The sequence below is a fragment of the Phocoena sinus genome, chromosome 13, assembly GCF_008692025.1.
Source record: "Phocoena sinus isolate mPhoSin1 chromosome 13, mPhoSin1.pri, whole genome shotgun sequence".
Lineage (NCBI taxonomy): Eukaryota > Metazoa > Chordata > Mammalia > Artiodactyla > Phocoenidae > Phocoena > Phocoena sinus.
Window position 1 is genome coordinate 60,761,419 of NC_045775.1, and position 13,825 is coordinate 60,775,243.

At 39.9% G+C, this 13,825-nt stretch overlaps 1 protein-coding gene across 3 annotated transcripts in view; it reads right to left on the reverse strand.

The window, feature by feature from the left end:
* PAIP2B (poly(A) binding protein interacting protein 2B) overlaps window positions 1-10,678 on the reverse strand; it is a 45,915-nt gene extending 35,237 nt beyond the window's left edge. For 2 of the 3 annotated variants that reach the window (XM_032652448.1, XM_032652447.1), the window contains exon 1: window positions 10,546-10,678. The gene's annotated coding sequence lies outside the window, so the exon portion shown is untranslated. The remainder of the gene's footprint in view (window positions 1-10,545) is intronic. The other variant, XM_032652449.1, reaches the window with a different exon arrangement.
* Window positions 10,679-13,825: the final 3,147 nt, after the last annotated feature.

Sequence of the window (13,825 nt, forward strand, 5' to 3'; positions counted from 1 at the left end):
AATCACTAAAAAAAAAAAAGAAAACCCATAGCATGCTTGATGTTTTATGAAGCAGACGATATTCTCCGACATATAAAATAATTTCAGTGAGTTATCTCTTTTTTAAAAAGTTTCTCTTATTCTCTTAAATTACTGTTTAAAAAATGTTAAGACTAAATAGCTAATATCTTAAAAAACACAAAAACTTTCAATTTAATAGGCACTCAAAGTTCTTTCCCAGTTAAAAAAAAAATATCAGGCCCTTCTAAAGCAAGGCTAAATGTTAAGTGGGAAAGACAAAAGAGACATATAAATAACCCCCATTCTCATGGGATTAATCACTTAATCCTATTTGACCAGAATCTCTTGGTCTCTAAGCTCTGCAAATGAAACAAAATTTCTCACTTGATATTTGGCTAGGACTTCCAATCAGGAAACAAGAATTGTGTCATATCCCTGTATACGGCTCATTACCTGAACTCAAACACTTTGCTAAGCAGCAGTAGAGAGTTAAATCTTTCATGATCTGCCCCATAACCTGTGCACTTCTTATACTCCCAGATTTCTAGAATTTACAGTTAGTATACAGCAACTGGTCACAAAATTTAGTCCCTGGCCTAGCAGCATCAATTATCACCTGGCAACTTGTTAGAAATGCAAATTATCAGGCCCCAGCCCAGACCTGTGGAATCAGAAACTCTGGGTGGGGCCCAGCAATGTGATTGTGAAGCACCACTGGTCTACAGCAAGTAGAAAAACGTGTTTCCTTCTATAGGTCCAAAGCCAGGGGTACTGTATATCCTATCTTGATATGAAATAAAGACATCCGATTAAAAGACATACTCTCCTCACAACTCCCACCCTCAACCCAATGTGTATTATTTTAAATGAGTTAGATAACAACACAAGCAGCAATCAGAGATTGAGTCTGAAATAGATACTAACCAGGCATCAGTTCCCACCCAGCCTGATTTCATGCAATACCATTTACACCCTCTTACACCTAAAGTTCTAAAACAGGATCTTCAAATATGCGCCTAATACACTTCAGTGATTCTATAATAAAACATCAACTAGGTCTGAAGATATCAAACTTACTAAAGAAGAAAAGTGGAATTATTTGCTACGTATTAGAACTGCATTCAACAGGGAGTTAAAATTCAGGATTTTTTTCACCTTTATATTTCCAAAGTTAATAGAATTAAACCAGAATGCCCCAATCTTCAAAATCTCCTAGCTACGTAGATTTTTACTGCATTACTTCTTGCTTTCTGTGGGGATAAAGCAGAGCCCTGGTAGGCACATTTAGTATATGTGCAACACCTCAGAACTAGAGTCACATCTGGTAAACCCTCAGATGGTGAGTGTAACCTCAGCACTAGCCTTGGTAGCAAAGAGACACGGAGAACACCACTATCAAACAAAAGTTCTCATTAGATAATTACACTGTTTTGCTTCTGTTTACACTGCAATCACTATGTTAAAACTTCACTTCCCCTGATTTTAATGCATTTTATTTTACGTATTTATTTTTGACTGCGCCACGCGACTTTCGGGATATCTTAGTTCCCCGACCAGGGATAGAACCTGTGCCCCCTGCAGTGGAAGCATGGAGTCCTAACCAGTGGACAGCTAGAGAATTCCCTTAATGCATTTTAAAGGGTGGGCAAGACCAGTCTACAGCCCACAAAGTACCTACTTTCAGAAAGCAGGTAATCCCCATGCAACTGTTTCAGAACACAGACAAATGGAGACCCTTCTAATGATTAGTATACAGGTAGCTCAACACATTAAACAGAACAAAAATAACACAAAAGAAAATCACAGGCCAATTTCCACGTTACAAACATATAATTTCAAATAAAGTCAAGCAATTTATTTTAAGATTTATTTAAAAGTAAACAAAAAAGTTCTGATCAAATAGGGTTCAGCCCAGAAACGCAAGGATGGTCTAAAATTAAGAAATATGAAAATGTATTTTACCATATTAACAGGCAAAGGAAAAAAAACTACATGAGCATCTCAATAGTTGGGAGAAATATATATATAATTTTAAAAAAATTTTATATGCATAAAAAAGGTCCAAAAAGCAGAAAATAGAATGTTTTGGGTGGAAGATATTTTTCTTTATATTTTGTTTTCTGAATTATTATAAAAAAAGTGTTTTCTTTTATAATCAAGGAGAAATGCTATTTTCATTGATACATATTCAAATCTTTTCCTTTTCTTATTTTTCCTCATGTATGTATGTCACATATAAACTAGAGGGTGTGAATTTCCTGCCCCTTGAGGTACATTAGACCACTTTGGGGACGTGCACTAGATAAAACTGCCCTACCTTCATTTTTTTTAAAGGTCCTCCTATAGCAACATGGAAAAAATACAATCAGATAAGTTTAGAAATATTAAAAGTGTAAATACAATTAAAAATAATATGTATGCATATGAAAAAATACTATAAGTGAACACGAAAAAGAAAGCAATGCAGCTATTGAAGCAATGGGTACTGCCATTTGACAGTTTCAAATCATTTCATTGTTCTCAAAATATTTTTTAAATATACAAAACTGAGTAAAAGAAGAAAAACAAGGCTGCCACTCCTTCCTAGGGCCTCTCTTCCAATCTCTTCTACTGTTGCTATGTATTCACCTAGTATCAAAGAGATGGGCAGCAGCTCAGATCCCTTTTTCTTCTTTTTATTAACTCCATTTCATTCATTCATTCACTCATTTTTTGAAAAGGTAATACAAAAACATGACTCAAATTTTTTTTTAATATATAAAATATAAATGAAGGCATATGGCAAAATACCATTCTCACTATTTCTTTCATTGGTTTCTTATATATCATTTCAGAATTTCTTTTGCAATTATAAGCAATGTATATTCTTATTCTACCCTTCTTCTCTCTTCCTCATTCTTTTCACAACTATACAACATTCCATGATTTGGATGTTTCAAGGTTTATTTAACCAGCTCCTGTTGACACACTGGAGTCATCCTTTTCATGCTATTACAAACAATACCAAGCATAACTGTACATACATCAAGTTCATTTCTGAATGTGCCTTGCATGAAGCTTCTGAAGTGGTGCAGGATATTAGATTACCACAAGGTCCTACGTTCACCAGCCTGAGAAGTCAGCTCCTTTTCTTATTATAGTTCTCATTATATACAGCAATATGTAGCAAAAGACTTAACAATTCTTTGAACCAAGAAAATGTACTCTTAGGGGACTTATAAAAGTGACTAAACAAAACACCCAGGATGAACCCATTTCTTTTAAATAATGCAGACACACACATCCATCAAATATATCCATCGAAATGTTAATCATCTCAGTATGGTAGATCTGTGAAGTGCTTTGTAGCTTTTCCCTCCTTTTGCCTATCAATGCTTTCTAATTTTACAATGGTAAATACGTATTATTTCTATAATACAAAATTAAAAACTAAAAATAAAATGTTAATGAAAATTAAGTTGGATACATTCCATTCCTTCAGTCTGTCTTTTATTTGCATAGTGCCGCAGAGTTCATAAGGTATGTTTATATGCATCATTTAATTCTTATACTAACCCTACGTACTTTCATTTTGTCAAAACGGGAAAGGAAGAAAAAAGTAAAAGGAGGCCACAGATGGTTAGACAGCTATGCCCAAGGTCATTCAAATAGAAAGTTGGCAGTGACAAATCTCAAACATAGATCTTCTGACTTCAAATTCAGTGTGCTATCAAAAACGTGATCATTGTTTCCTTAATTTTAACAATACCTTGGGAGTTAATTACATAATGAGAATTTGACAGATGAATTAAAATTATACAGCAGGGTCATTAATTAATGCTCATATAACCAAATCTTACTGAAAAGAGAACATTGGCATACAACCCCCAAAATTCCAGAGTCAGAAGAGGGTGTGGATTTTCAGTATCCTCTTAAATAAATTACCCATCTGGCAAAATGCATCTAACATGGCCTAAAATGAATGCATAATAAAAGAAGCATTCTCTCAAGGTGGAAGAGTACCACTTCCAAAACGACCTCTGCCTCTGCCACCACCATGGACTCCTGCTCTACTTCTGCAACGCCCCAGGGTGTCTCTGATCACCTTAGAGAATTTTAAAATATGAATAAGCCATACTTTTCAAGGGAGGGTGTGATCATATAACAATGTTTTTTAAGTTTGGGACTTATTGACCAAGATGATGATATTTTGGCTAAAATGTATTCTTTCTCTCCAAATGTCTCTCCTTCTTTTCTATATTATAGAATTATACATTATTTTACAGTGGACACGGAGACTACCAATAAATCTTGGTTTGGTAAAAATATATTTTAATTCATCATTCCTCAAACTATGCCTCATGTAATCCTGTTCCAAAAGATGTATAGGTATGCTGCAGGGGTGGGGATGGGGAGAGAAGCCATGGTTAAATACAACGTAGCCCTTTTGGAGAGCCATGCTTCACAAAAGACATTAATATAATAAAGGCTCTAGAGATGTCCTGCATTTCAGAAACCTTTGTTTAACCCATATTACTTCACTTACCTAATAAATCAGTTCATCCATCTGTCTCCTTGTTAGCTTGTGAGCTGCTTGAGAATAAGTTTGATTACATTTTCAGCACCTTGAACAGTGCAGGACATATATGAACTTCATGCTGAAGTAAACAATTTCACTCACTGTAATAGTTCCCAAAAGTCAATATTTGTATTTTTAAACTGTTACTGATACCCTGCCAACAACTTGAGAATATTACACTTTCTCCCTAAAATTTGCATCCATTACTGAGCAACTGTGGTCATAGTTAATTCAGGTGTGACAGGTCTTCTGGCCAAGCCCACTGATAAGTTTTTTCCTGAGGTGATTTTTGTTTGTTTGCTTTTTGTTTGTTGTCTTAATCTACCAGGAGCATATAGTAAACTTCATTATCTTTTTATATCTCTGCCTTCGCACCTGCTAGTCCCTACTTGGATTGCTGCCTCAAGGTTTTATTCACCTGGAAAACATTCCTACTCATTCTTTAAGAATGAGCTTAAACAATACCTTCTCTGGGAAGCTTTCCTATCCTTCCATTCTTTTAGGAAGAGTGAGGGAATTCCTCAAGTTAGACATTTGTACATTTATTACCATGTATCAGGCACTGAACTAAGTGCCAAAGATAGAGGATGAAGATGTTAACCCTCCCTGGTGGAGCACAGTCTAGTAAGGAAGACAGCCATGTGAACAAATAACCACACTATAATAATGTTAAATGCAATACCAAAAGGAATATCTATGCAATATTTGACATATGTCAGGTACTTTGTTAGGTGCTTTATTAGACACTGTCTACGACCATGTTAGATAGGTACCTGAATTGGACAGAAGTCCATGAAAAACTCTAAGGACCACTCTATATTCAGTTGTTTTCTGAAGAAACTGTCTCCAAGGGGTTCTTTTTGTATATGCTACAGTCTGTGTCATAGATAATACGTGAAACTAATCCTACTCCTTTGGTCACAAACTCCTGGATCAGACTCAGAGCTCTAACTAAGAACAATCTACAGGTTGAAATTGAGGGAGATCACCTAGGCCATGGCCTGGTTCAAAATTCTTCTCAACAGGGGTTCTCCATTTTAGAAGGTGACAAATCAATCCAATCAGATACTCTCTCTTAGGAAACACAAATGTTGGGTGAACAAAGTAAAAGAAGGTAGGTCTCCAGAACTTAAAACCTATCCTAAATACTGCTAAGTTATTGTCCTATAAGGTTGTGAAAGCACTAGGGCCAAGGGACAATATGGTGGCTAAGATGATATCCCATTCTAGTTTACATTAAACTCTCATCATCAAAGGTAATATGTGTGTCTCTTCCTTGCAACCCACAAGGGCCTAGCACATCAGATCACCACTTCTGAAATTAGGAAACAGGCTTTAAAAGTTCAACAGCTTGACTAAAGTCACTCAGTTGGTAGGTGGCAAAGGCAGAAATTAAAGACCAGATCAGTATGATTCTTCTAGAATATCCTGCCAGTTACGTGGGTAAATGGCCTCAAAATCAACTAATAACAAGTAGAGAGGCTCAAAAGAGTGTATGCACAGAGTAGAACAGAAATGTTCTGGAAATCAGTATGCTAGGGGATGTGAAGTGGGAGGGACCATAAAGGGTTTCACCTTGGTCAAGTTAATCTCTAATTCCAAACTAGACCTCTCTCCTGAGCTCCAGACTGTTAGCTGTCTGTCTTTCTTATTCAAACTTAACATCTGTAAGGGCAGCAGCTTTTTTTTAAAAAAATATTTATTTATTTATTTGGCTGCGTCAGGTCTTAGTTGCAGCACGCGGGATCTTCGTTGCCGGTGCGGGATCTTTAGTTGTGGCACGTGGAACCTTTAGTTGCGGCACGTGGGATCTTTAGTTGTAGCATGTGGGATCCAGTTCCCTGAACAGGGATCCAACCCAGGTCCCCTGCATTGGGAGTGTGGAGTCTTAGCCACTGGACTAGCAGAGAAGTCCCAGGCAGCAGCTTAATCTCTAGTTTGTTCACCACAGTCTAAAACAGAGTCTGGCTTATAGTAAATGCTTAATAAATATTTGTTGAACAAATGAATAAGAGAATGAATTCTCAAAGAAGCTAAAGGCACATTCTACAGTGGATTGCAGGGAAAGTTACCAAGAAATAGATTCCAGGGCTTATTTACAAGTACAGCTGATACTCATTATTTGTGGATCCTGTACTTGCGAATTTGCCTACTTGCTAAAATTTATTTGTAACCCCCAAATCAGTACTGATGATGCTTTCGCAGTCACTCATGGACATGCACAAAGTGTCAAAAATTTTGAGTCACTCCTGAGCACGTTCCCAGCTAAGGTCGAACTAGGCAGTGCTCTGCTTTTTAGTTTCAGCTCTCATGGGGATGACTGAGGACACAGACAGTAGGGGGCAGTGCAGTGTAGTGCAGGAAGCTCTGGCTCGTGGGCCAGTAGGGTCTGAATCCTAACTCTGGCACTTATTAGGGGTTGGCCTCAGCAAGTCACTTAACACTTCTGCACCTCATTTTCTCTTTTGTAAAATGAAGAAATAGAATCTACCAGGATGAGTTGTATTTAGGATTTAAGATTAAATCTATGTGAGAAATGTACATATTTTCCCTAGGAGCAATGGTTCAATATTCACTAATTTAGTGTTCTGCCTGATTTTATAGATCATAATCACCATGAATAATGAGAATCAACTGTAATTACTTATAACAAGGTAACAAAAAAATATAGAAAATAATTATTTGGATGGAGGGTAGGCAGTGGGAGGCTTCAAGAAGATTTTGAAATAGAACCTCACCAGGCACATAAGACGTGGAAGAGGCTTTCAAGAAGAGAGAACAGTACCTACAGAGAAAGGCCCAGGTATGTGAAATAAACAGGTAGTTTGGGAAATGGCACTTTAGAAAGTCTAGAGCAGTAGGAGATGAGGACAGGACACCAGACCACAGTGCTTCCCTTTGCCCTGTACACACCTTATACTGCAGAAGCTCTCCCTCTGCATTTAATTTTTGGTTTACAGGTCTCTCTTCCACCAAACTATGAGCTCCTTAAAGACAAGGTCTCTAGAAGAAATCATAACTATAGTACTCTACATTTGCAAATGAGTAATTACTAAGCACAAACACACCTGAAAAGATTGACCTTTGGTTTTCAACTGCAGCCTTATACCAACACACAATAGTGACCAACTCATAGGACTTCTAGTTGATGACTGCTAATAATTCTGTCATAATTTTTTTGTTGTTGTTCTAGACATCTGGACATTTGTTAGTTTTAAGATCTTCCTCTTTTCAGTGAGATTTTCTGTATTAACAGGGCTCAAACATATGGTCCTTTAGACAATGCTGCCTCTTCAGAGTAAAGACTCCTTTTAATTCACTCTATTAGACTTATTTCTTTATATACAAGATACAGTCTTAACATAGTAAAATACAAGGAGGCATATTGATATATATGTCACAAATAGGATAAGGAAAACAATAAGAATTTTTCACAAAAGCTTGCAAAATTCTGGCCAAAACACAGTGGATGTGATATTAAACTCACTGCTTACATTTCCCCACTAAGAAGTAGGAAAAACAACTGCGATTTATGTAAAGTCATGAAACTAAGCACAGTTAGAATCTACTAGGCTTTGTACACGTGTGTTTTCTTTCTTCCCTCTTCCCCCCCTGCACACAGGGTAAAGGACCTGTCAGGCTTATCCCAGTACTTCCATTTCCTCCATCCCCTCAAACAAAATCCTCACTGTCCAACATCTCAATTCATATTTTCAAAACTTTAAGTCTCAATCAAAACTGAATATGTTACTTTTTCCCCATAAAATTCTTGGCATATTTTATTTAGGCACAACATAATTTATACTTTTATCTAGAAACATATGGCTACAACCAACACTATTGGAACCCAAACTGATATACTATGAAGGTGAATACAAATTCTCTGTGAAAGGGGAATAGAGAGTACTGTTTTTAAACAGATTTAATGCTATATTATCCACAGGCTGGGTGTGATCAAATCACATAGCACCATACAGCTACTTGACAAAGTAGGGTGGTCAAGCCCTTACCTACATTGCTCACTCTCGGACACCCCAGTTAAGTTGTTTAAAGTATAATCCAATTCTATCTACTTAAAAAATAATAATGATACATTTTAAAATTTCTTGCTTCCAGTAAACCCTTCTCATTTGCATTTTCAAAAATTATCACCAAAACAACTATAATGGGACAGATTCTGGAAAAGATATAATGATCAATGCCATTTTCAGGAAGGGAAGAATGGGTTACCATTAACAAAACCGATTAAAGTCCCCAACCTTGAAAAGCTCCCTGTACAGTGTATTCTGCCTCTCTTGCGTTCACCTTCCAGGAGTCTGGAAGGGGCAAGTAGAAAATGTTAGTTTCCATGAGAGATGAAGATGAAATGTAAGGGATGGGAGGGAGTAAAGGGCTCACTTGCTTAAGGGAAGGATGAAGACAAGTGGCCAAGGTCCCTAACTCAAATCAGGTGTTGGTGGGAATGTAAATTGATACAGCCACTATGGAGAACAGTATGGAGGTTCCTTAAAAAACTACAAATAGAACTACCATATGCCCCAGCAATCCCACTACTGGGCATATACCCTGAGAAAACCATAATTCAAAAAGAGTTGTGGGGGGCTTCCCTGGTGGCGCGGTGGTTGAGAGTCTGCCTGCTGATGCAGGGGACAGGGGTTCGTGCCCCGGTCCGGGAGGATCCCACGTGTTGCGGAGCGGCTGGGCCCGTGGGCCATGACTGCTGGGCCTGCGTGTCCGGAGCCTGTGCTCCGCAACGGGAGAGGCCACAACAGTGAGAGGCCCGCGTACCACAAAAAAAAAAAAAAAAAAAGAGTTGTGTACCAATATGTTCACTGCAGCTCTATTTACAATAGCCAGGACATGGAAGCAATCTAAGTGTCCATCAACAGATGAATGGATAAAGAAAATGTGACACATATATACAATGGAATATTACTCACCCATGAAAAGAAACGAAATTGAGTTATTTGTGGTGAGGTGGATGGACCTAGAGTCTGTCGTACAGAGTGAAGTCAGAAAGAGAAAAACAAATACCGTATGCTAACACATATATATGGAATCTAAGAAAAAAAAAAGTCATGAAGAACCTAGGGGTAAGACGGGAATAAAGACACAGACCTACTAGAGCATAGACTTGAGGATATGGGGAGGGGGAAGGGTAAGCTGTGACAAAGTGAGAGAGTGGCATGTACATATATACACTACCAAACGTAAAATAGATAGCTAGTGGGAAGCAGCCGCATAGCACAGGGAGATCAGCTCGGTGGTTTGTGACCATCTAGAGCGGTGGGATAGGGAGGGTGGGAGGGAGGGAGACTCAAGAGGAAAGAGATATGGGAACATATGTATATGTGTAACTGATTCACTTTGTTATAAAGCAGAAGCTAACACACCACTGTAAAGCAATTACACTCCAATAAACGTTAAAAAAAAAAAAGACAGCCAAAAAAATAAAAAGAATGAAGGTTTGAGTAACGCGGGAACGCAGGGAGTTTAAGAAACGCAAATAATGCAGGGGGACCCGCGAATGGGGGAGGGGCGAAAATGCGCAACTCCTACCCCTTCCCATCTCCGGGAGAGGGACGGCAGGAGGCAGCACTCGTCAATTTGCCTGGCAGTGTCGCACCCGGGCAGTAAAGGGACTCGCAAGCCAGAGACTTCAGTCCGAGTATTAGAAGGGGGCTGAGTCGGGGGGTTCAGGGAAGTTGGGGGCGGGGGAAGAATAGCGCGCCGGCGCGGGGAGAAAGGGACTAAAGACCGCCTAGCACCCCCGAGGGGCAGGGACTGACGCCGGCGGATGCCCCTTCTCGCCGAGGGCCACGATGTGGGACCTGCCGGCTTACCCTCCTCACAGGAGCTCGGGAAGGCGCGCCCCGCCCCTCACAGCCCCGACGGCAGCGGAAAGGGAGGCGCAGTGTGCCCCCCGAGCCGGGAGAGCGGCGCTTCCCGCGCGTCCCCTCCCCGGCAGCCCGGGCGCCCGAGCCCACCTGGGCTGACCAGAAGCCCCTCCTCCAGACCGTACTCTGCTACTCCTCCGAGAACCTGAGCCGTCGCCGCAGAGGTCGCCGTCGCCAGAACAGTCTCGGCCTGTAGTACCAAAGCGTGAGCCACAGCACCCAAGGAGCGCCGCTATCACTCGCTAGGTTACCTCTTACTGCACACTGGTCCTCGCCCCGCCCCCGAACCCAAGCCATTGGTTGTTGGGCACCGCCCCATTCGTCTATTGGACCAAAGAGGATGCCGCTCAGTCACCTAGAAGGGCACGTGTGCTTCTTACTGGTCTAAATGTGAAGCAGTTCCCGCCCACTCCCTCAGAAGTTCCAGCTTCTGATTGGTGTTAATGCCTGTCTTTTCGCTCCCTGAGTTCTTTCCCTCGGGGTGGAGCACCTCCTTGAGAGAGCTCAGATTGGCTGAAAGGACTCGACGTTAGTCCAGTATAGGCATTGGGCCAAGGATCCTTCGGGTCCCCACGTGGGGGAGGAGCCCAAGGCGCAGCACCTCTGGGTTTGTTTACACAGGCCCTTGCTCCCGTTTCCTTCCATTGGCTGAGCCAGCAGCCCCTCCCACTGGGTTGCGCCACTCAGTCTAGCACGGAGGGGCGTGGAGGCGGGCCTCAGTGGGTTTCCCCCCAGCTGTCAATTACCAAGGGAGGAGCTTTGAGCGAGGCTGACTGGGACTTGGTGCGGCCCTCCATTGAGGAAATTTGGGGAGTTGGGCTCCTTGGAGGAGCTGGAGGGAAGCAGAGGCACTCTTCACATTTCTAGAGACAAATCTAGCTTTCTGAATGTTAAAAAATATATAAAACCTTACTATCCCTTTGGATTTACGGCGTCCAATCTTTGCTTGCGAAGGACTTTGAATTTTATCCTTCAGGAAGTGGGGATTTCTTTATGGAAATCCTTACACATCTTTGTCTCTCCCCACCTCTCCTGTTAACTGTGTACATAACACAAAGTAGAGGCTTAGTAAGTGATTGCAAAATGAATGGATACATGATAAAAATGACAAGAACAGCTAAGTAAGCTCATTAAATAATACAGTAATTAGATAAATATATAAGTAATATATTAAATATAATAATTAAGTAAATACATAAATAATTAAATAAATTCTTTCATTTAACAAACATTATTGAACATATGCTACGATGTTCCAGGCTGTAAGCTCTGGGTATATGATATGAACAAGACAATGAAGATGCACCCAGGGTGCTTATTCTCTAGCTGAGGAAACTGACAATAAACAAGTAACCAATAAATAATAAAATGTCCCAGTCAGAATGACTATCATCAAAAAGTCTACAAACAATAAATGCTGGAGAGGGTGTGGAGAAAAGGGAACCCTCCTACACTCTTGGTGGGAATGTAAATTGGTACAGCCACTATGGAGAACAGTATGGAGGTTCCTTTAAAAAATAAAAATAGAGCTACCATATGAACCAGCAATCCCACTCCTGGGCATATACCCTGAGAAAAACATAATTCAAAAAGATACATGCACCTGAATGTTCACTGCAGCACTGTTTACAATAGCCAAGACATGGAAGCAACCTAAATGTTCATCGACAGAGGAATGGATAAAGAAGATGTGGTACATATATACAATGGAATGTTACTCAGCCATAAAAAAGAGTGCAATAATGCCATTTGCAGCAACATGGATAGACCTAGAGATTATCATACTGAGTGAAGTAAGTCAGACAAGGACAAATATCATATGATATTACTATATGTGGAATCTAAAAAAATGGTATAAATGAACTATTTACAAAACAGACTCACAGATTAAGAAAACAAACTTACGGTTACCAAAGTGGAAAGGTGTTGGGGGGGTGTAAATTAGGAGTTTGGGATTAACATGTACACACTACTATATATAAAATATATGATCAACAAAGACCTACTGTATAGTAGAGGGAATTCTACTCAATATTCTGTAATAACCTAAATAGGAAAAGAATTTGAAAAAGAATAGATATATGTATATGATGTATAACTGAATCACTATGCTGTACACCTGAAACTAACACAACGTTGTAAATCAATTATACTCCAATATAAAATTTAAAGATTTTTTTAAACAATAAAATATGCTTTGACTAAGCACCACCACCACAAAGAAAAATAAAGCAGGGTTAAGAAATGGTTAAGGGAATGCCTGTTTTAGGTTTAATAGTTTAAGAGCTGTTTGAGGAAGGAGCATTGAACAGAGACACGAATAATGTGAAGAATGGGAAGAGGGTACCATTCCCAGGGCCATTAGGCTGCACAACTCTAGAATCACTAGTCATATTGCTTCTTGCATTTCCAACTTGGGTTATTAGGTATATATCATTTTAGGATTGTCTACTCTGGTTTTAAGCTTCATCTGATTAAATAAATAGATCTTACAAGAAACACGTCTCTTTTAGAAAAGAAATCTGTCTCCAAGATGACTTCCCCATACCCTCCACTGCTTATTTTCCTAAGGCGGCTTCAGGTGTATAGTGAGCGAGGGACTTACATGATCCACAGCTTTGAAAAACAGAGTCTTCAGGTCAGTATGGTGTCCTTGCACAATCAGAAATACTCTTCAAGGATGAAGATTTATTGCCAGGATAGCAATGGGATGTGGGGAAGAGTTGGTGGGCTCTTGTTGCTTCCCTCCATACTACTGACACTGTCTCTTATAACTTCGTGACTGGATATCACTAATGATAGAGAGAAAGTCTTAAAAGCAGTTAGAGCAAAAAGGTACATCACATGGTGGAGGTGAGGAGGGGGAGACAAGAACTACATCAGACTTATCAGAAACTATGGAAGCCAAAAGACAAGGGGGGAGGTAGCTTTGTGGATATTTGGTGGTAGTATACAGACTAGATAGGAGTCCATAGGGACAGAAAGGAGACAATAACCAGTCATGTAGTTATAGGGGATGGTGTCAGCTGGAGAAAGGGAGACAACAGGAGTCCACCAACCCTTCACCACATCCCACTGCTGTCCTAGTGATAAATCTTCATTCTTTAAGGGTATTTCTTTTATTTTTACTGTGGTAAAATACACATAACAAATTTTTTACTATTTTAACCATTTTAAGACTTCCCTGGTGGCGCAGTGGTTAAGAATCCGCCTGCCAACAGAGGGAACATGGGTTCGATCCCTAGTCCAGGAAGATTCCTCATGCTGCAGAACAACTAAGCCCGTGCACCACAACTACTGAGCCTGCACTCTAGAGCCCACAAACCACAGCTACTGAGCCCACGCGCTGCAACTACTGAAGCCCTCGCGC